This window comes from Parasteatoda tepidariorum, chromosome 3, assembly GCF_982258835.1.
Source record: "Parasteatoda tepidariorum strain Cologne lab strain chromosome 3, Ptep-v5.0, whole genome shotgun sequence".
In the NCBI taxonomy this organism is placed as follows: Eukaryota; Metazoa; Arthropoda; class Arachnida; order Araneae; family Theridiidae; genus Parasteatoda; species Parasteatoda tepidariorum.
The window spans coordinates 82,609,513-82,630,971 of record NC_141757.1 but is presented as its reverse complement, the minus strand read 5'-3'; the positions used below and the strand labels follow the sequence as shown (position 1 = coordinate 82,630,971).

Below are 21,459 nucleotides of genomic sequence, written 5' to 3'. Positions count from 1 at the left end.
ATTCTTTGAGCTTAAACATACTTAAATCCTTGAAGATACAAGATATCGCAAAATTTGTGCTAGAGACATGCCAGGTAAAGGTTTAATCGAAGTTCGGTATACATGGCCTCACAGCTAGTATGCTGATCCTAGATTTGTAAAAAACACAAGGTTCTACTGCTGTCAGTTTTGGGATTCTTGTTATCTCCATATTTTAATTAACAGGAAGCGAATGGATTCGAGAAAATTAAAATAGTGCTTAGTTCTTTTCTTGAATTGGCATAAAAAGAACCTTCATTTTTTATTATTTAATATTAAAGTAATCCAAACACCCCTCCCTTTCAGTCGAGGACTAAAGATTATTCTTTGAGCTTAAACATACTTCAATCCTTGAAGATACAAGATATCGCAAAATTTGTGCTAGAGACATGCCAGGTAAAGGTTTAATCGAAGTTCGGTATACATGGCCTCACAGCTAGTATGCTGATCCTAGATTTGTAAAAAACACATGGTTCTAGTGCTGTCAGTTTTGGGATTCTTGTTATCTCCATATTTTAATTAACAGGAAGCGAATGGATTCGAGAAAATTAAAATAGTGCTTAGTTCTTTTGGCATAAAAAGAAGCTTCATTTTTTATTATTTAATATTAAATTAATCCAAACACCCCTCCCTTTCAGTCGAGGACTAAAGATTATTCTTTGAGCTTAAACATACTTAAATCCTTGAAGATACAAGATATCGCAAAATTTGTGCTAGAGACATGCCAGGTAAAGGTTTAATCGAAGTTCGGTATACATGGCCTCACAGCTAGTATGCTGATCCTAGATTTGTAAAAAACACATGGTTCTAGTGCTGTCAGTTTTGGGATTCTTGTTATCTCCATATTTTAATTAACAGGAAGCGAATGGATTCGAGAAAATTAAAATAGTGCTTAGTTCTTTTCTTGAATTGGCATAAAAAGAACCTTCATTTTTAATATTTAATATTAAATTAATCCAAACACCCCTCCCTTTCAGTCGAGGACTAAAGATTATTCTTTGAGCTTAAACATACTTAAATCCTTGAAGATACAAGATATCGCAAAATTTGTGCTAGAGACATGCCAGGTAAAGGTTTAATCGAAGTTCGGTATACATGGCCTCACAGCTAGTATGCTGATCCTAGATTTGTAAAAAACACATGGTTCTAGTGCTGTCAGTTTTGGGATTCTTGTTATCTCCATATTTTAATTAACAGGAAGCGAATGGATTCGAGAAAATTAAAATAGTGCTTAGTTCTTTTCTTGAATTGGCATAAAAAGAACCTTCATTTATTATTATTTAATATTAAAGTAATCCAAACACCCCTCCCTTTCAGTCGAGGACTAAAGATTATTCTTTGAGCTTAAACATACTTAAATCCTTGAAGATACAAGATATCGCAAAATTTGTGCTAGAGACATGACAGGTAAAGGTTTAATCGAAGTTCGGTGTACATGGCCTCACAGCTAGTATGCTGATACTAGATTTGTAAAAAAAAACACATGGTTCTAGTGCTGTCAGTTTTGGGATTCTTGTTATCTCCATATTTTAATTAACAGGAAGCGAAAGGATTCGAGAAAATTAAAATAGTGCTTAGTTCTTTTCTTTAATTGGCATAAAAAGAAGCTTCATTTTTTATTATTTAATATTAAATTAATTCAAACTCCCCTCCCTTTCAGTCGAGGACTAAAGATTATTCTTTGAGCTTAAACATACTTAAATCCTTGAAGATACAAGATATCGCAAAATTTGTGCTAGAGACATGACAGGTAAAGGTTTAATCGAAGTTCGGTGTACATGGCCTCACAGCTAGTATGCTGATACTAGATTTGTAAAAAAAAACACATGGTTCTAGTGCTGTCAGTTTTGGGATTCTTGTTATCTCCATATTTTAATTAACAGGAAGCGAAAGGATTCGAGAAAATTAAAATAGTGCTTAGTTCTTTTCTTTAATTGGCATAAAAAGAAGCTTCATTTTTTATTATTTAATATTAAATTAATTCAAACTCCCCTCTCTTTCAGTCGAGGACTAAAGATTATTCTTTGAGCTTAAACATACTTAAATCCTTGAAGATACAAGATATCGCAAAATTTGTGCTAGAGACATGACAGGTAAAGGTTTAATCGAAGTTCGGTGTACATGGCCTCACAGCTAGTATGCTGATACTAGATTTGTAAAAAAAAACACATGGTTCTAGTGCTGTCAGTTTTGGGATTCTTGTTATCTCCATTTTTTAATTAACAGGAAGCGAAAGGATTCGAGAAAATTAAAATAGTGCTTAGTTCTTTTCTTTAATTGGCATAAAAAGAAGCTTCGTTTTTTATTATTTAATATTAAATTAATTCAAACTCCCCTCTCTTTCAGTCGAGGACTAAAGATTATTCTTTGAGCTTAAACATACTTAAATCCTTGAAAATACAAGATATCGCAAAATTTGTGCTAGAGACATGCCAGGTAAAGGTTTAATCGAAGTTCGGTATACATGGCCTCACAGCTAGTATGCTGATCCGAGATTTGTAAAAAACACATGGTTCTAGTGCTGTCAGTTTTGGGATTCTTGTTATCTCCATATTTTAATTAACAGGAAGCGAATGGATTCGAGAAAATTAAAATAGTGCTTAGTTCTTTTCTTGAATTGGCATAAAAAGAACCTTCATTTTTTATTATTTAATATTAGAGTAATCCAAACACCCCTCCCTTTCAGTCGAGGACTAAAGATTATTCTTTGAGCTTAAACATACTTAAATCCTTGAAGATACAAGATATCGCAAAATTTGTGCTAGAGACATGACAGGTAAAGGTTTAATCGAAGTTCGGTGTACATGGCCTCACAGCTAGTATGCTGATACTAGATTTGTAAAAAAAAACACATGGTTCTAGTGCTGTCAGTTTTGGGATTCTTGTTATCTCCATATTTTAATTAACAGGAAGAGAATGGATTCGAGAAAATTAAAATAGTGCTTAGTTCTTTTCTTGAATTGGCATAAAAAGAACCTTCATTTTTTATTATTTAATATTAAAGTAATCCAAACACCCCTCCCTTTCAGTCGAGGACTAAAGATTATTCTTTGAGCTTAAACATACTTAAATCCTTGAAGATACAAGATATCGCAAAATTTGTGCTAGAGACATGACAGGTAAAGGTTTAATCGAAGTTCGGTGTACATGGCCTCACAGCTAGTATGCTGATACTAGATTTGTAAAAAAAACACATGGTTCTAGTGCTGTCAGTTTTGGGATTCTTGTTATCTCCATATTTTAATTAACAGGAAGCGAAAGGATTCGAGAAAATTAAAATAGTGCTTAGTTCTTTTCTTTAATTGGCATAAAAAGAAGCTTCATTTTTTATTATTTAATATTAAATTAATTCAAACTCCCCTCCCTTTCAGTCGAGAACTAAAGATTATTCTTTGAGCTTAAACATACTTAAATCCTTGAAGATACAAGATATCGCAAAATTTGTGCTAGAGACGTGCCAAGTAAAGGTTTAATCGAAGTTCGGTATACATGGCCTCACAGCTAGTATGCTGATCCTAGATTTGTAAAAAACACATGGTTCTAGTGCTGTCAGTTTTGGGATTCTTGATATCTCCATATTTTAATTAATAGGAAGCGAATGGATTCGAGAAAATTAAAATAGTGCTTAGTTCTTTTCTTTAATTGGCATAAAAAGAAACTTCATTTTTTATTATTTAATATTAAATTATTCCAAACACCCCTCCCTTTCAGTCGAGGACTAAAGATTATTCTTTGAGCTTTAACATACTTAAATCCTTGATGATACAAGATATCGCAAAATTTGTGCTAGAGACATGCCAGGTAAAGGTTTAATCGAAGTTCGGTATACATGGCCTCACAGCTAGTATGCTGATCCTCGATTTGTAAAAAAAAACACATGGTTCTAGTGCTGTCAGTTTTGGGATTCTTGTTATCTCCATATTTTAATTAACAGGAAGCGAATGGATTCGAGAAAATTAAAATAGTGCTTAGTTCTTTTCTTTAATTGGCATAAAAAGAAGCTTCATTTTTTATTATTTAATATTAAATTAATCCAAACACCCCTCCCTTTCAGTCGAGGACTAAAGATTATTCTTTGAGCTTAAACATACTTAAATCCTTGAAGATACAAGATATCGCAAAATTTGTGCTAGAGACATGCCAGGTAAAGGTTTAATCGAAGTTCGGTATACATGGCCTCACAGCTAGTATGCTGATCCTAGATTTGTAAAAAACACAAGGTTCTACTGCTGTCAGTTTTGGGATTCTTGTTATCTCCATATTTTAATTAACAGGAAGCGAATGGATTCGAGAAAATTAAAATAGTGCTTAGTTCTTTTCTTGAATTGGCATAAAAAGAACCTTCATTTTTTATTATTTAATATTAAAGTAATCCAAACACCCCTCCCTTTCAGTCGAGGACTAAAGATTATTCTTTGAGCTTAAACATACTTCAATCCTTGAAGATACAAGATATCGCAAAATTTGTGCTAGAGACATGCCAGGTAAAGGTTTAATCGAAGTTCGGTATACATGGCCTCACAGCTAGTATGCTGATCCTAGATTTGTAAAAAACACATGGTTCTAGTGCTGTCAGTTTTGGGATTCTTGTTATCTCCATATTTTAATTAACAGGAAGCGAATGGATTCGAGAAAATTAAAATAGTGCTTAGTTCTTTTCTTTAATTGGCATAAAAAGAAGCTTCATTTTTTATTATTTAATATTAAATTAATCCAAACACCCCTCCCTTTCAGTCGAGGACTAAAGATTATTCTTTGAGCTTAAACATACTTAAATCCTTGAAGATACAAGATATCGCAAAATTTGTGCTAGAGACATGCCAGGTAAAGGTTTAATCGAAGTTCGGTATACATGGCCTCACAGCTAGTATGCTGATCCTAGATTTGTAAAAAACACATGGTTCTAGTGCTGTCAGTTTTGGGATTCTTGTTATCTCCATATTTTAATTAACAGGAAGCGAATGGATTCGAGAAAATTAAAATAGTGCTTAGTTCTTTTCTTGAATTGGCATAAAAAGAACCTTCATTTTTAATATTTAATATTAAATTAATCCAAACACCCCTCCCTTTCAGTCGAGGACTAAAGATTATTCTTTGAGCTTAAACATACTTAAATCCTTGAAGATACAAGATATCGCAAAATTTGTGCTAGAGACATGCCAGGTAAAGGTTTAATCGAAGTTCGGTATACATGGCCTCACAGCTAGTATGCTGATCCTAGATTTGTAAAAAACACATGGTTCTAGTGCTGTCAGTTTTGGGATTCTTGTTATCTCCATATTTTAATTAACAGGAAGCGAATGGATTCGAGAAAATTAAAATAGTGCTTAGTTCTTTTCTTGAATTGGCATAAAAAGAACCTTCATTTATTATTATTTAATATTAAAGTAATCCAAACACCCCTCCCTTTCAGTCGAGGACTAAAGATTATTCTTTGAGCTTAAACATACTTAAATCCTTGAAGATACAAGATATCGCAAAATTTGTGCTAGAGACATGACAGGTAAAGGTTTAATCGAAGTTCGGTGTACATGGCCTCACAGCTAGTATGCTGATACTAGATTTGTAAAAAAAAACACATGGTTCTAGTGCTGTCAGTTTTGGGATTCTTGTTATCTCCATATTTTAATTAACAGGAAGCGAAAGGATTCGAGAAAATTAAAATAGTGCTTAGTTCTTTTCTTTAATTGGCATAAAAAGAAGCTTCATTTTTTATTATTTAATATTAAATTAATTCAAACTCCCCTCCCTTTCAGTCGAGGACTAAAGATTATTCTTTGAGCTTAAACATACTTAAATCCTTGAAGATACAAGATATCGCAAAATTTGTGCTAGAGACATGACAGGTAAAGGTTTAATCGAAGTTCGGTGTACATGGCCTCACAGCTAGTATGCTGATACTAGATTTGTAAAAAAAAACACATGGTTCTAGTGCTGTCAGTTTTGGGATTCTTGTTATCTCCATATTTTAATTAACAGGAAGCGAAAGGATTCGAGAAAATTAAAATAGTGCTTAGTTCTTTTCTTTAATTGGCATAAAAAGAAGCTTCATTTTTTATTATTTAATATTAAATTAATTCAAACTCCCCTCTCTTTCAGTCGAGGACTAAAGATTATTCTTTGAGCTTAAACATACTTAAATCCTTGAAGATACAAGATATCGCAAAATTTGTGCTAGAGACATGACAGGTAAAGGTTTAATCGAAGTTCGGTGTACATGGCCTCACAGCTAGTATGCTGATACTAGATTTGTAAAAAAAAACACATGGTTCTAGTGCTGTCAGTTTTGGGATTCTTGTTATCTCCATTTTTTAATTAACAGGAAGCGAAAGGATTCGAGAAAATTAAAATAGTGCTTAGTTCTTTTCTTTAATTGGCATAAAAAGAAGCTTCATTTTTTATTATTTAATATTAAATTAATTCAAACTCCCCTCTCTTTCAGTCGAGGACTAAAGATTATTCTTTGAGCTTAAACATACTTAAATCCTTGAAAATACAAGATATCGCAAAATTTGTGCTAGAGACATGCCAGGTAAAGGTTTAATCGAAGTTCGGTATACATGGCCTCACAGCTAGTATGCTGATCCGAGATTTGTAAAAAACACATGGTTCTAGTGCTGTCAGTTTTGGGATTCTTGTTATCTCCATATTTTAATTAACAGGAAGCGAATGGATTCGAGAAAATTAAAATAGTGCTTAGTTCTTTTCTTGAATTGGCATAAAAAGAACCTTCATTTTTTATTATTTAATATTAGAGTAATCCAAACACCCCTCCCTTTCAGTCGAGGACTAAAGATTATTCTTTGAGCTTAAACATACTTAAATCCTTGAAGATACAAGATATCGCAAAATTTGTGCTAGAGACATGACAGGTAAAGGTTTAATCGAAGTTCGGTGTACATGGCCTCACAGCTAGTATGCTGATACTAGATTTGTAAAAAAAAACACATGGTTCTAGTGCTGTCAGTTTTGGGATTCTTGTTATCTCCATATTTTAATTAACAGGAAGAGAATGGATTCGAGAAAATTAAAATAGTGCTTAGTTCTTTTCTTGAATTGGCATAAAAAGAACCTTCATTTTTTATTATTTAATATTAAAGTAATCCAAACACCCCTCCCTTTCAGTCGAGGACTAAAGATTATTCTTTGAGCTTAAACATACTTAAATCCTTGAAGATACAAGATATCGCAAAATTTGTGCTAGAGACATGACAGGTAAAGGTTTAATCGAAGTTCGGTGTACATGGCCTCACAGCTAGTATGCTGATACTAGATTTGTAAAAAAAACACATGGTTCTAGTGCTGTCAGTTTTGGGATTCTTGTTATCTCCATATTTTAATTAACAGGAAGCGAAAGGATTCGAGAAAATTAAAATAGTGCTTAGTTCTTTTCTTTAATTGGCATAAAAAGAAGCTTCATTTTTTATTATTTAATATTAAATTAATTCAAACTCCCCTCCCTTTCAGTCGAGAACTAAAGATTATTCTTTGAGCTTAAACATACTTAAATCCTTGAAGATACAAGATATCGCAAAATTTGTGCTAGAGACGTGCCAAGTAAAGGTTTAATCGAAGTTCGGTATACATGGCCTCACAGCTAGTATGCTGATCCTAGATTTGTAAAAAACACATGGTTCTAGTGCTGTCAGTTTTGGGATTCTTGATATCTCCATATTTTAATTAATAGGAAGCGAATGGATTCGAGAAAATTAAAATAGTGCTTAGTTCTTTTCTTTAATTGGCATAAAAAGAAACTTCATTTTTTATTATTTAATATTAAATTATTCCAAACACCCCTCCCTTTCAGTCGAGGACTAAAGATTATTCTTTGAGCTTTAACATACTTAAATCCTTGATGATACAAGATATCGCAAAATTTGTGCTAGAGACATGCCAGGTAAAGGTTTAATCGAAGTTCGGTATACATGGCCTCACAGCTAGTATGCTGATCCTCGATTTGTAAAAAAAAACACATGGTTCTAGTGCTGTCAGTTTTGGGATTCTTGTTATCTCCATATTTTAATTAACAGGAAGCGAATGGATTCGAGAAAATTAAAATAGTGCTTAGTTCTTTTCTTTAATTGGCATAAAAAGAAGCTTCATTTTTTATTATTTAATATTAAATTAATCCAAACACCCCTCCCTTTCAGTCGAGGACTAAAGATTATTCTTTGAGCTTAAACATACTTAAATCCTTGAAGATACAAGATATCGCAAAATTTGTGCTAGAGACGTGCCAGGTAAAGGTTTAATCGAAGTTCGGTATACATGGCCTCACAGCTAGTATGCTGATCCTAGATTTGTAAAAAACACATGGTTCTAGTGCTGTCAGTTTTGGGATTCTTGTTATCTCCATATTTTAATTAATAGGAAGCGAATAGATTCGAGGAAAGTAAAATAGTGCTTAGTTCTTTCATTTAAATTTTAGTATTGGCATTAAATGAAATTTCATTTTTTATTATTTGATATTAAATGAACCCAAACCCCCCTTTTCTGTCAGGGACTAAAGATCATCCTTTTGGCTTAAACATATTAAAATCTTTGAAGATATACAAGATATCGCAAAATTTGTGCTAGAGACGTGGGAGGTAAAGGTTTAATCGAAGTTCGGTATACATGGCCTCACAGCTAGTATGCTGATCCTAGATTTGTAAAAAACACATGGTTCTAGTGCTGTCAGTTTTGGGATTCTTGTTATCTCCATATTTTAATTAACAGGAAGCGAATGGATTCGAGAAAATTAAAATAGTGCTTAGTTCTTTTCTTTAATTGGCATAAAAAGAAGCTTCATTTTTTATTATTTAATATTAAATTAATCCAAACACCCCTCCCTTTCTGTCGAGGACTAAAGATTATTCTTTGAGCTTAAACATACTTAAATCCTTGAAGATACAAGATATCGCAAAATTTGTGCTAGAGACGTGCCAGGTAAAGGTTTAATCGAAGTTCGGTATACATGGCCTCACAGCTAGTATGCTGATCCTAGATTTGTTAAAAACACATGGTTCTAGTGCTGTCAGTTTTGGGATTCTTGTTATCTCCATATTTTAATTAACAGGAAGCGAATGGATTCGAGAAAATTAAAATAGTGCTTAGTTCTTTTCTTTAATTGGCATAAAAAGAAGCTTCATTTTTTATTATTTAATATTAAATTAATCCAAACACCCCTCCCTTTCAGTCGAGGACTAAAGATTATTCTTTGAGCTAAAACATACTTTAATCCTTGAAGATACAAGATATCGCAAAATTTGTGCTAGACACGTGCCAGGTAAAGGTTTAATCGAAGTTCGGTATACATGGCCTCACAGCTAGTATGCTGATCATAGATTTACAAAAAACACATGGTTCTAGTGCTGTCAGTTTTGGGATTCTTGTTATCTCCATATTTTAATTAACAGGAAGCGAATGGATTCGAGAAAATTAAAATAGTGCTTATTTCTTTTCTTTAATTGGCATAAAAAGAAGCTTCATTTTTTATTATTTAATATTAAATTAATCCAAACACCCTTCCTTTTCAGTCGAGGACTAAAGATTATTCTTTGAGCTTAAACATACTTAAATCCTTGAAGATACAAGATATCGCAAAATTTGTGCTAGAGACGTGCCAGGTAAAGGTTTAATCGAAGTTCGGTATACATGGCCTCACAGCTAGTATGCTGATCCTAGATTTGTAAAAAACACATGGTTCTAGTGCTGTCAGTTTTGGGATTCTTGATATCTCCATATTTTAATTAATAGGAAGCGAATGGATTCGAGAAAATTAAAATAGTGCTTAGTTCTTTTCTTTAATTGGCATAAAAAGAAACTTCATTTTTTATTATTTAATATTAAATTAATCCAAACACCCCTCCCTTTCAGTCGAGGACTAAAGATTATTCTTTGAGCTTTAACATACTTAAATCCTTGATGATACAAGATATCGCAAAATTTGTGCTAGAGACATGCCAGGTAAAGGTTTAATCGAAGTTCGGTATACATGGCCTCACAGCTAGTATGCTGATCCTCGATTTGTAAAAAAAAAACACATGGTTCTAGTGCTGTCAGTTTTGGGATTCTTGTTATCTCCATATTTTAATTAACAGGAAGCGAATGGATTCGAGAAAATTAAAATAGTGCTTAGTTCTTTTCTTTAATTGGCATAAAAAGAAACTTCATTTTTTATTATTTAATATTAAATTATTCCAAACACCCCTCCCTTTCAGTCGAGGACTAAAGATTATTCTTTGAGCTTTAACATACTTAAATCCTTGATGATACAAGATATCGCAAAATTTGTGCTAGAGACATGCCAGGTAAAGGTTTAATCGAAGTTCGGTATACATGGCCTCACAGCTAGTATGCTGATCCTCGATTTGTAAAAAAAAACACATGGTTCTAGTGCTGTCAGTTTTGGGATTCTTGTTATCTCCATATTTTAATTAACAGGAAGCGAATGGATTCGAGAAAATTAAAATAGTGCTTAGTTCTTTTCTTTAATTGGCATAAAAAGAAGCTTCATTTTTTATTATTTAATATTAAATTAATCCAAACACCCCTCCCTTTCAGTCGAGGACTAAAGATTATTCTTTGAGCTTAAACATACTTAAATCCTTGAAGATACAAGATATCGCAAAATTTGTGCTAGAGACGTGCCAGGTAAAGGTTTAATCGAAGTTCGGTATACATGGCCTCACAGCTAGTATGCTGATCCTAGATTTGTAAAAAACACATGGTTCTAGTGCTGTCAGTTTTGGGATTCTTGTTATCTCCATATTTTAATTAATAGGAAGCGAATAGATTCGAGGAAAGTAAAATAGTGCTTAGTTCTTTCATTTAAATTTTAGTATTGGCATTAAATGAAATTTCATTTTTTATTATTTGATATTAAATGAACCCAAACCCCCCTTTTCTGTCAGGGACTAAAGATCATCCTTTTGGCTTAAACATATTAAAATCTTTGAAGATATACAAGATATCGCAAAATTTGTGCTAGAGACGTGGGAGGTAAAGGTTTAATCGAAGTTCGGTATACATGGCCTCACAGCTAGTATGCTGATCCTAGATTTGTAAAAAACACATGGTTCTAGTGCTGTCAGTTTTGGGATTCTTGTTATCTCCATATTTTAATTAACAGGAAGCGAATGGATTCGAGAAAATTAAAATAGTGCTTAGTTCTTTTCTTTAATTGGCATAAAAAGAAGCTTCATTTTTTATTATTTAATATTAAATTAATCCAAACACCCCTCCCTTTCTGTCGAGGACTAAAGATTATTCTTTGAGCTTAAACATACTTAAATCCTTGAAGATACAAGATATCGCAAAATTTGTGCTAGAGACGTGCCAGGTAAAGGTTTAATCGAAGTTCGGTATACATGGCCTCACAGCTAGTATGCTGATCCTAGATTTGTTAAAAACACATGGTTCTAGTGCTGTCAGTTTTGGGATTCTTGTTATCTCCATATTTTAATTAACAGGAAGCGAATGGATTCGAGAAAATTAAAATAGTGCTTAGTTCTTTTCTTTAATTGGCATAAAAAGAAGCTTCATTTTTTATTATTTAATATTAAATTAATCCAAACACCCCTCCCTTTCAGTCGAGGACTAAAGATTATTCTTTGAGCTAAAACATACTTTAATCCTTGAAGATACAAGATATCGCAAAATTTGTGCTAGACACGTGCCAGGTAAAGGTTTAATCGAAGTTCGGTATACATGGCCTCACAGCTAGTATGCTGATCATAGATTTACAAAAAACACATGGTTCTAGTGCTGTCAGTTTTGGGATTCTTGTTATCTCCATATTTTAATTAACAGGAAGCGAATGGATTCGAGAAAATTAAAATAGTGCTTATTTCTTTTCTTTAATTGGCATAAAAAGAAGCTTCATTTTTTATTATTTAATATTAAATTAATCCAAACACCCTTCCTTTTCAGTCGAGGACTAAAGATTATTCTTTGAGCTTAAACATACTTAAATCCTTGAAGATACAAGATATCGCAAAATTTGTGCTAGAGACGTGCCAGGTAAAGGTTTAATCGAAGTTCGGTATACATGGCCTCACAGCTAGTATGCTGATCCTAGATTTGTAAAAAACACATGGTTCTAGTGCTGTCAGTTTTGGGATTCTTGATATCTCCATATTTTAATTAATAGGAAGCGAATGGATTCGAGAAAATTAAAATAGTGCTTAGTTCTTTTCTTTAATTGGCATAAAAAGAAACTTCATTTTTTATTATTTAATATTAAATTAATCCGAACACCCCTCCCTTTCAGTCGAGGACTAAAGATTATTCTTTGAGCTTTAACATACTTAAATCCTTGATGATACAAGATATCGCAAAATTTGTGCTAGAGACATGCCAGGTAAAGGTTTAATCGAAGTTCGGTATACATGGCCTCACAGCTAGTATGCTGATCCTCGATTTGTAAAAAAAAACACATGGTTCTAGTGCTGTCAGTTTTGGGATTCTTGTTATCTCCATATTTTAATTAATAGGAAGCGAATGGATTCGAGAAAATTAAAATAGTGCTTAGTTCTTTTCTTTAATTGGCATAAAAAGAAGCTTCATTTTTTATTATTTAATATTAAATTAATCCAAACACCCCTCCCTTTCAGTCGAGGACTAAAGATTATTCTTTGAGCTTAAACATACTTAAATCCTTGAAGATACAAGATATCGCAAAATTTGTGCTAGAGACGTGCCAGGTAAAGGTTTAATCGAAGTTCGGTATACATGGCCTCACAGCTAGTATGCTGATCCTAGATTTGTAAAAAACACATGGTTCTAGTGCTGTCAGTTTTGGGATTCTTGTTATCTCCATATTTTAATTAATAGGAAGCGAATAGATTCGAGGAAAGTAAAATAGTGCTTAGTTCTTTCATTTAAATTTTAGTATTGGCATTAAATGAAATTTCATTTTTTATTATTTGATATTAAATGAACCCAAACCCCCTTTTCTGTCAGGGACTAAAGATCATCCTTTTGGCTTAAACATATTAAAATCTTTGAAGATATACAAGATTTTGCAAAATTTGTGCTAGAGACGTGCCAGGTAAAGGTTTAATCGAAGTTCGGTATACATGGCCTCACAGCTAGTATGCTGATCCTAGATTTGTAAAAAACACATGGTTCTAGTGCTGTCAGTTTTGGGATTCTTGTTATCTCCATATTTTAATTAACAGGAAGCGAATGGATTCGAGAAAATTAAAATAGTGCTTAGTTCTTTTCTTTAATTGGCATAAAAAGAAGCTTCATTTTTTATTATTTAATATTAAATTAATCCAAACACCCTTCCCTTTCTGTCGAGGACTAAAGATTATTCTTTGAGCTTAAACATACTTAAATCCTTGAAGATACAAGATATCGCAAAATTTGTGCTAGAGACGTGCCAGGTAAAGGTTTAATCGAAGTTCGGTATACATGGCCTCACAGCTAGTATGCTGATCCTAGATTTGTTAAAAACACATGGTTCTAGTGCTGTCAGTTTTGGGATTCTTGTTATCTCCATATTTTAATTAACAGGAAGCGAATGGATTCGAGAAAATTAAAATAGTGCTTAGTTCTTTTCTTTAATTGGCATAAAAAGAAGCTTCATTTTTTATTATTTAATATTAAATTAATCCAAACACCCCTCCCTTTCAGTCGAGGACTAAAGATTATTCTTTGAGCTAAAACATACTTTAATCCTTGAAGATACAAGATATCGCAAAATTTGTGCTAGACACGTGCCAGGTAAAGGTTTAATCGAAGTTCGGTATACATGGCCTCACAGCTAGTATGCTGATCATAGATTTGCAAAAAACACATGGTTCTAGTGCTGTCAGCTTTGGGATTCTTGTTATCTCCATATTTTAATTAACAGGAAGCGAATGGATTCGAGAAAATTAAAATAGTGCTTATTTCTTTTCTTTAATTGGCATAAAAAGAAGCTTCATTTTTTATTATTTAATATTAAATTAATCCAAACACCCTTCCTTTTCAGTCGAGGACTAAAGATTATTCTTTGAGCTTAAACATACTTAAATCCTTGAAGATACAAGATATCGCAAAATTTGTGCTAGAGACGTGCCAGGTAAAGGTTTAATCGAAGTTCGGTATACATGGCCTCACAGCTAGTATGCTGATCCTAGATTTGTAAAAAACACATGGTTCTAGTGCTGTCAGTTTAGGGATTCTTGTTATCTCCATATTTTAATTAACAGGAAGCGAATGGATTCGAGAAAATTAAAATAGTGCTTAGTTCTTTTCTTTAATTGGCATAAAAAGAAGCTTCATTTTTTATTATTTAATATTAAATTAATCCAAACACCCCTCCCTTTCAGTCGAGGACTAAAGATTATTCTTTGAGCTTAAACATACTTAAATCCTTGAAGATACAAGATATCGCAAAATTTGTGCTAGAGACGTGCCAGGTAAAGGTTTAATCGAAGTTCGGTATACATGGCCTCACAGCTAGTATGCTGATCCTAGATTTGTAAAAAACACATGGTTCTAGTGCTGTCAGTTTTGGGATTCTTGTTATCTCCATATTTTAATTAATAGGAAGCGAATAGATTCGAGGAAAGTAAAATAGTGCTTAGTTCTTTCATTTAAATTTTAGTATTGGCATTAAATGAAATTTCATTTTTTATTATTTGATATTAAATGAACCCAAACCCCCCTTTTCTGTCAGGGACTAAAGATCATCCTTTTGGCTTAAACATATTAAAATCTTTGAAGATATACAAGATATCGCAAAATTTGTGCTAGAGACGTGCCAGGTAAAGGTTTAATCGAAGTTCGGTATACATGGCCTCACAGCTAGTATGCTGATCCTAGATTTGTAAAAAACACATGGTTCTAGTGCTGTCAGTTTTGGGATTCTTGTTATCTCCATATTTTAATTAACAGGAAGCGAATGGATTCGAGAAAATTAAAATAGTGCTTAGTTCTTTTCTTTAATTGGCATAAAAAGAAGCTTCATTTTTTATTATTTAATATTAAATTAATCCAAACACCCCTCCCTTTCTGTCGAGGACTAAAGATTATTCTTTGAGCTTAAACATACTTAAATCCTTGAAGATACAAGATATCGCAAAATTTGTGCTAGAGACGTGCCAGGTAAAGGTTTAATCGAAGTTCGGTATACATGGCCTCACAGCTAGTATGCTGATCCTAGATTTGTTAAAAACACATGGTTCTAGTGCTGTCAGTTTTGGGATTCTTGTTATCTCCATATTTTAATTAACAGGAAGCGAATGGATTCGAGAAAATTAAAATAGTGCTTAGTTCTTTTCTTTAATTGGCATAAAAAGAAGCTTCATTTTTTATTATTTAATATTAAATTAATCCAAACACCCCTCCCTTTCAGTCGAGGACTAAAGATTATTCTTTGAGCTAAAACATACTTTAATCCTTGAAGATACAAGATATCGCAAAATTTGTGCTAGACACGTGCCAGGTAAAGGTTTAATCGAAGTTCGGTATACATGGCCTCACAGCTAGTATGCTGATCATAGATTTGCAAAAAACACATGGTTCTAGTGCTGTCAGTTTTGGGATTCTTGTTATCTCCATATTTTAATTAACAGGAAGCGAATGGATTCGAGAAAATTAAAATAGTGCTTATTTCTTTTCTTTAATTGGCATAAAAAGAAGCTTCATTTTTTATTATTTAATATTAAATTAATCCAAACACCCTTCCTTTTCAGTCGAAGACTAAAGATTATTCTTTGAGCTTAAACATACTTAAATCCTTGAAGATACAAGATATCGCAAAATTTGTGCTAGAGACGTGCCAGGTAAAGGTTTAATCGAAGTTCGGTATACATGGCCTCACAGCTAGTATGCTGATCCTAGATTTGTAAAAAACACATGGTTCTAGTGCTGTCAGTTTAGGGATTCTTGTTATCTCCATATTTTAATTAACAGGAAGCGAATGGATTCGAGAAAATTAAAATAGTGCTTAGTTCTTTTCTTTAATTGGCATAAAAAGAAGCTTCATTTTTTATTATTTAATATTAAATTAATTCAAACACCCCTCCCTTTCAGTCGAGGACTAAAGATTATTCTTTGAGCCTAAACATACTTAAATCCTTGAAGATACAAGATATCGCAAAATTTGTGCTAGAGACGTGCCAGGTATAGGTTTAATCGAAGTTCGGTATACATGGCCTCACAGCTAGTATGCTGATCCTATTTTTGTAAAAAACACATGATTCTAGTGCTGTCAGTTTTGGGATTCTTGTTATCTCCATATTTTAATTAACAGGAAGCGAATGGATTCGAGAAAATTAAAATAGTGCTTAGTTCTTTTCTTTAATTGGCATAAAAAGAAGCTTCATTTTTTATTATTTAATATTAAATTAATCCAAACACCCCTCCCTTTCAGTCGAGGACTAAAGATTATTCTTTGAGCTTAAACATACTTAAATCCTTGAAGATACAAGATATCGCAAAATTTGTGCTAGAGACGTGCCAGGTAAAGGTTTAATCGAAGTTCGGTATACATGGCTCACAGCTAGTATGCTGATCCTAGATTTGTAAAAAACACATGGTTCTAGTGCTGTCAGTTTTGGGATTCTTGTTATCTCCATATTTTAATTAACAGGAAGCGAATGGATTCGAGAAAATTAAAATAGTGCTTAGTTCTTTTCTTTAATTGGCATAAAAAGAAGCTTCATTTTTTATTATTTGATATTAAATGAACCCAAACCCCCCTTTTCTGTCTGAGACTAAAGACCATCCTTTTGGCTTAAACACATTAAAATCTTTGAAGATATACAAGATATCCAAAATTTGTGCCAGAGACGTGCCAAGTAAAGGTTTAATCGAAGTTCGGTGTACATGGCCTCGCAGATAGTAAGCTGATCCTAGATTTGTAAAAAACACATGGTTCTAGTGCTGTCAGTTTTGGGATTCTTGTTATCTCCATATTTTATCTCCATATTTTAATTAACAGGACGCGAATAGATTCGAGAAAAGTAAAATAGTGCTTAGTTCTTTCATTTAAATTTTAGTATTGGCATTAGTTGAAATTTCATTTTTTATTTTTTGATATTATATGAACCTAAACCCCCCTTTTCTGTCTGGGTCTAAAGATCATTCTTTTGGCTTAAACATATTAAAATCTTTGAAGAGATACAAGATATCGCAAAATTTGAGCTAGAGACGTGCCAGATAAAGGTTTAATTGAAGTTCGGTATACATGGCCTCTCAGCTAGTATGCTGATCCTAGATTTGTAAAAAACACATGGGTCTAGTGCTGTCAGTTTTGGGATTCTTGTTATCTCCATATTTTAATTAACAGGAAGCGAATGGATTCGAGAAAATTAAAATAGTGCTTAGTTCTTTTCTTTAATTGGCATAAAAAGAAGCTTCATTTTTTATTATTTAATATTAAATTAATCCAAACACCCCTCCCTTTCAGTCGAGGACTAAAGATTATTCTTTGAGCTTAAACATACTTAAATCCTTGAATATACAACATATCGCAAAATTTGTGCTAGAGACGTGCCAGGTAAAGGTTTAATCGAAGTTCGGTATACATGGCCTCACAGCTAGTATGCTGATCCTAGATTTGTAAAAAACACATGGTTCTAGTGCTGTCTGTTTTGGGATTCTTGTTATCTCCATATTTTAATTAACAGGAAGCGAATGGATTCGAGAAAATTAAAATAGTGCTTAGTTCTTTTCTTTAATTGGCATAAAAAGAAGCTTCATTTTTTATTATTTGATATTAAATGAACCCAAACCCCCCTTTTCTGTCTGAGACTAAAGACCATCCTTTTGGCTTAAACACATTAAAATCTTTGAAGATATACAAGATATCCAAAATTTGTGCCAGAGACGTGCCAAGTAAAGGTTTAATCGAAGTTCGGTGTACATGGCCTCGCAGATAGTAAGCTGATCCTAGATTTGTAAAAAACACATGGTTCTAGTGCTGTCAGTTTTGGGATTCTTGTTATCTCCATATTTTATCTCCATATTTTAATTAACAGGACGCGAATAGATTCGAGAAAAGTAAAATAGTGCTTAGTTCTTTCATTTAAATTTTAGTATTGGCATTAGTTGAAATTTCATTTTTTATTTTTTGATATTATATGAACCTAAACCCCCCTTTTCTGTCTGGGTCTAAAGATCATTCTTTTGGCTTAAACATATTAAAATCTTTGAAGAGATACAAGATATCGCAAAATTTGAGCTAGAGACGTGCCAGATAAAGGTTTAATTGAAGTTCGGTATACATGGCCTCTCAGCTAGTATGCTGATCCTAGATTTGTAAAAAACACATGGGTCTAGTGCTGTCAGTTTTGGGATTCTTGTTATCTCCATATTTTAATTAACAGGAAGCGAATGGATTCGAGAAAATTAAAATAGTGCTTAGTTCTTTTCTTTAATTGGCATAAAAAGAAGCTTCATTTTTTATTATTTAATATTAAATTAATCCAAACACCCCTCCCTTTCAGTCGAGGACTAAAGATTATTCTTTGAGCTTAAACATACTTAAATCCTTGAATATACAACATATCGCAAAATTTGTGCTAGAGACGTGCCAGGTAAAGGTTTAATCGAAGTTCGGTATACATGGCCTCACAGCTAGTATGCTGATCCTAGATTTGTAAAAAACACATGGTTCTAGTGCTGTCTGTTTTGGGATTCTTGTTATCTCCATATTTTAATTAACAGGAAGCGAATGGATTCGAGAAAATTAAAATAGTGCTTAGTTCTTTTCTTTAATTGGCATAAAAAGAAGCTTCATTTTTTATTATTTGATATTAAATGAACCCAAACCCCCCTTTTCTGTCTGAGACTAAAGACCATCCTTTTGGCTTAAACACATTAAAATCTTTGAAGATATACAAGATATCCAAAATTTGTGCCAGAGACGTGCCAAGTAAAGGTTTAATCGAAGTTCGGTGTACATGGCCTCGCAGATAGTAAGCTGATCCTAGATTTGTAAAAAACACATGGTTCTAGTGCTGTCAGTTTTGGGATTCTTGTTATCTCCATATTTTATCTCCATATTTTAATTAACAGGACGCGAATAGATTCGAGAAAAGTAAAATAGTGCTTAGTTCTTTCATTTAAATTTTAGTATTGGCATTAGTTGAAATTTCATTTTTTATTTTTTGATATTATATGAACCTAAACCCCCCTTTTCTGTCTGGGTCTAAAGATCATTCTTTTGGCTTAAACATATTAAAATCTTTGAAGAGATACAAGATATCGCAAAATTTGAGCTAGAGACGTGCCAGATAAAGGTTTAATTGAAGTTCGGTATACATGGCCTCTCAGCTAGTATGCTGATCCTAGATTTGTAAAAAACACATGGGTCTAGTGCTGTCAGTTTTGGGATTCTTGTTATCTCCATATTTTAATTAACAGGAAGCGAATGGATTCGAGAAAATTAAAATAGTGCTTAGTTCTTTTCTTTAATTGGCATAAAAAGAAGCTTCATTTTTTATTATTTAATATTAAATTAATCCAAACACCCCTCCCTTTCAGTCGAGGACTAAAGATTATTCTTTGAGCTTAAACATACTTAAATCCTTGAATATACAACATATCGCAAAATTTGTGCTAGAGACGTGCCAGGTAAAGGTTTAATCGAAGTTCAGTATACATGGCCTCACAGCTAGTATGCTGATCCTAGATTTGTAAAAAACACATGGTTCTAGTGCTGTCTGTTTTGGGATTCTTGTTATCTCCATATTTTAATTAACAGGAAGCGAATGGATTCGAGAAAATTAAAATAGTGCTTAGTTCTTTTCTTTAATTGGCATAAAAAGAAGCTTCATTTTTTATTATTTAATATTAAATTAATCCAAACACCCCTCCCTTTCAGTCGAGGACTAAAGATTATTCTTTGAGCTTAAACATACTTTAATCCTTGAAGATACAAGATATCGCAAAATTTGTGCTAGAGACGTGCAGGTAAAGGTTTAATCGAATTTCGGTATACATGGCCTCACAGCTAGTATGCTGATCCTAGATTTGCAAAAAACACATGGTTCTAGTGCTGTCAGTTTTGGGATTCTTGTTATCTCCATATTTTAATTAACAGGAAGCGAATGGATTCGAGAAAATTAAAATAGTGCTTAGTTCTTTTCTTTAATTGGCATAAAAAGAAGCTTCATTTTTTATTATTTAATATTAAATTAATCCAAACACCCCTCCCTTTCAGTCGAGGACTAAAGATTATTCTTTGAGCTTAAACATACTTAAATCCTTGAATATACAACATATCGCAAAATTTGTGCTAGAGACGTGCCAGGTAAAGGTTTAATCGAAGTTCGGTATACATGGCCTCACAGCTAGTATGCTGATCCTAGATTTGTAAAAAACACATGGTTCTAGTGCTGTCTGTTTTGGGATTCTTGTTATCTCCATATTTTAATTAACAGGAAGCGAATGGATTCGAGAAAATTAAAATAGTGCTTAGTTCTTTTCTTTAATTGGCATAAAAAGAAGCTTCATTTTTTATTATTTGATATTAAATGAACCCAAACCCCCCTTTTCTGTCTGAGACTAAAGACCATCCTTTTGGCTTAAACACATTAAAATCTTTGAAGATATACAAGATATCCAAAATTTGTGCCAGAGACGTGCCAAGTAAAGGTTTAATCGAAGTTCGGTGTACATGGCCTCGCAGATAGTAAGCTGATCCTAGATTTGTAAAAAACACATGGTTCTAGTGCTGTCAGTTTTGGGATTCTTGTTATCTCCATATTTTATCTCCATATTTTAATTAACAGGACGCGAATAGATTCGAGAAAAGTAAAATAGTGCTTAGTTCTTTCATTTAAATTTTAGTATTGGCATTAGTTGAAATTTCATTTTTTATTTTTTGATATTATATGAACCTAAACCCCCCTTTTCTGTCTGGGTCTAAAGATCATTCTTTTGGCTTAAACATATTAAAATCTTTGAAGAGATACAAGATATCGCAAAATTTGAGCTAGAGACGTGCCAGATAAAGGTTTAATTGAAGTTCGGTATACATGGCCTCTCAGCTAGTATGCTGATCCTAGATTTGTAAAAAACACATGGGTCTAGTGCTGTCAGTTTTGGGATTCTTGTTATCTCCATATTTTAATTAACAGGAAGCGAATGGATTCGAGAAAATTAAAATAGTGCTTAGTTCTTTTCTTTAATTGGCATAAAAAGAAGCTTCATTTTTTATTATTTAATATTAAATTAATCCAAACACCCCTCCCTTTCAGTCGAGGACTAAAGATTATTCTTTGAGCTTAAACATACTTAAATCCTTGAATATACAACATATCGCAAAATTTGTGCTAGAGACGTGCCAGGTAAAGGTTTAATCGAAGTTCGGTATACATGGCCTCACAGCTAGTATGCTGATCCTAGATTTGTAAAAAACACATGGTTCTAGTGCTGTCTGTTTTGGGATTCTTGTTATCTCCATATTTTAATTAACAGGAAGCGAATGGATTCGAGAAAATTAAAATAGTGCTT

At 32.8% G+C, this 21,459-nt stretch overlaps 1 protein-coding gene across 1 annotated transcript in view; it reads left to right on the top strand.

Annotated features, from left to right (window-relative positions):
* Positions 1–21,459, top strand: part of LOC147813925 (uncharacterized) — a 44,864-nt gene that overhangs the window by 22,843 nt on the left and 562 nt on the right. The gene's annotated exons all lie outside the window — the stretch shown is intronic.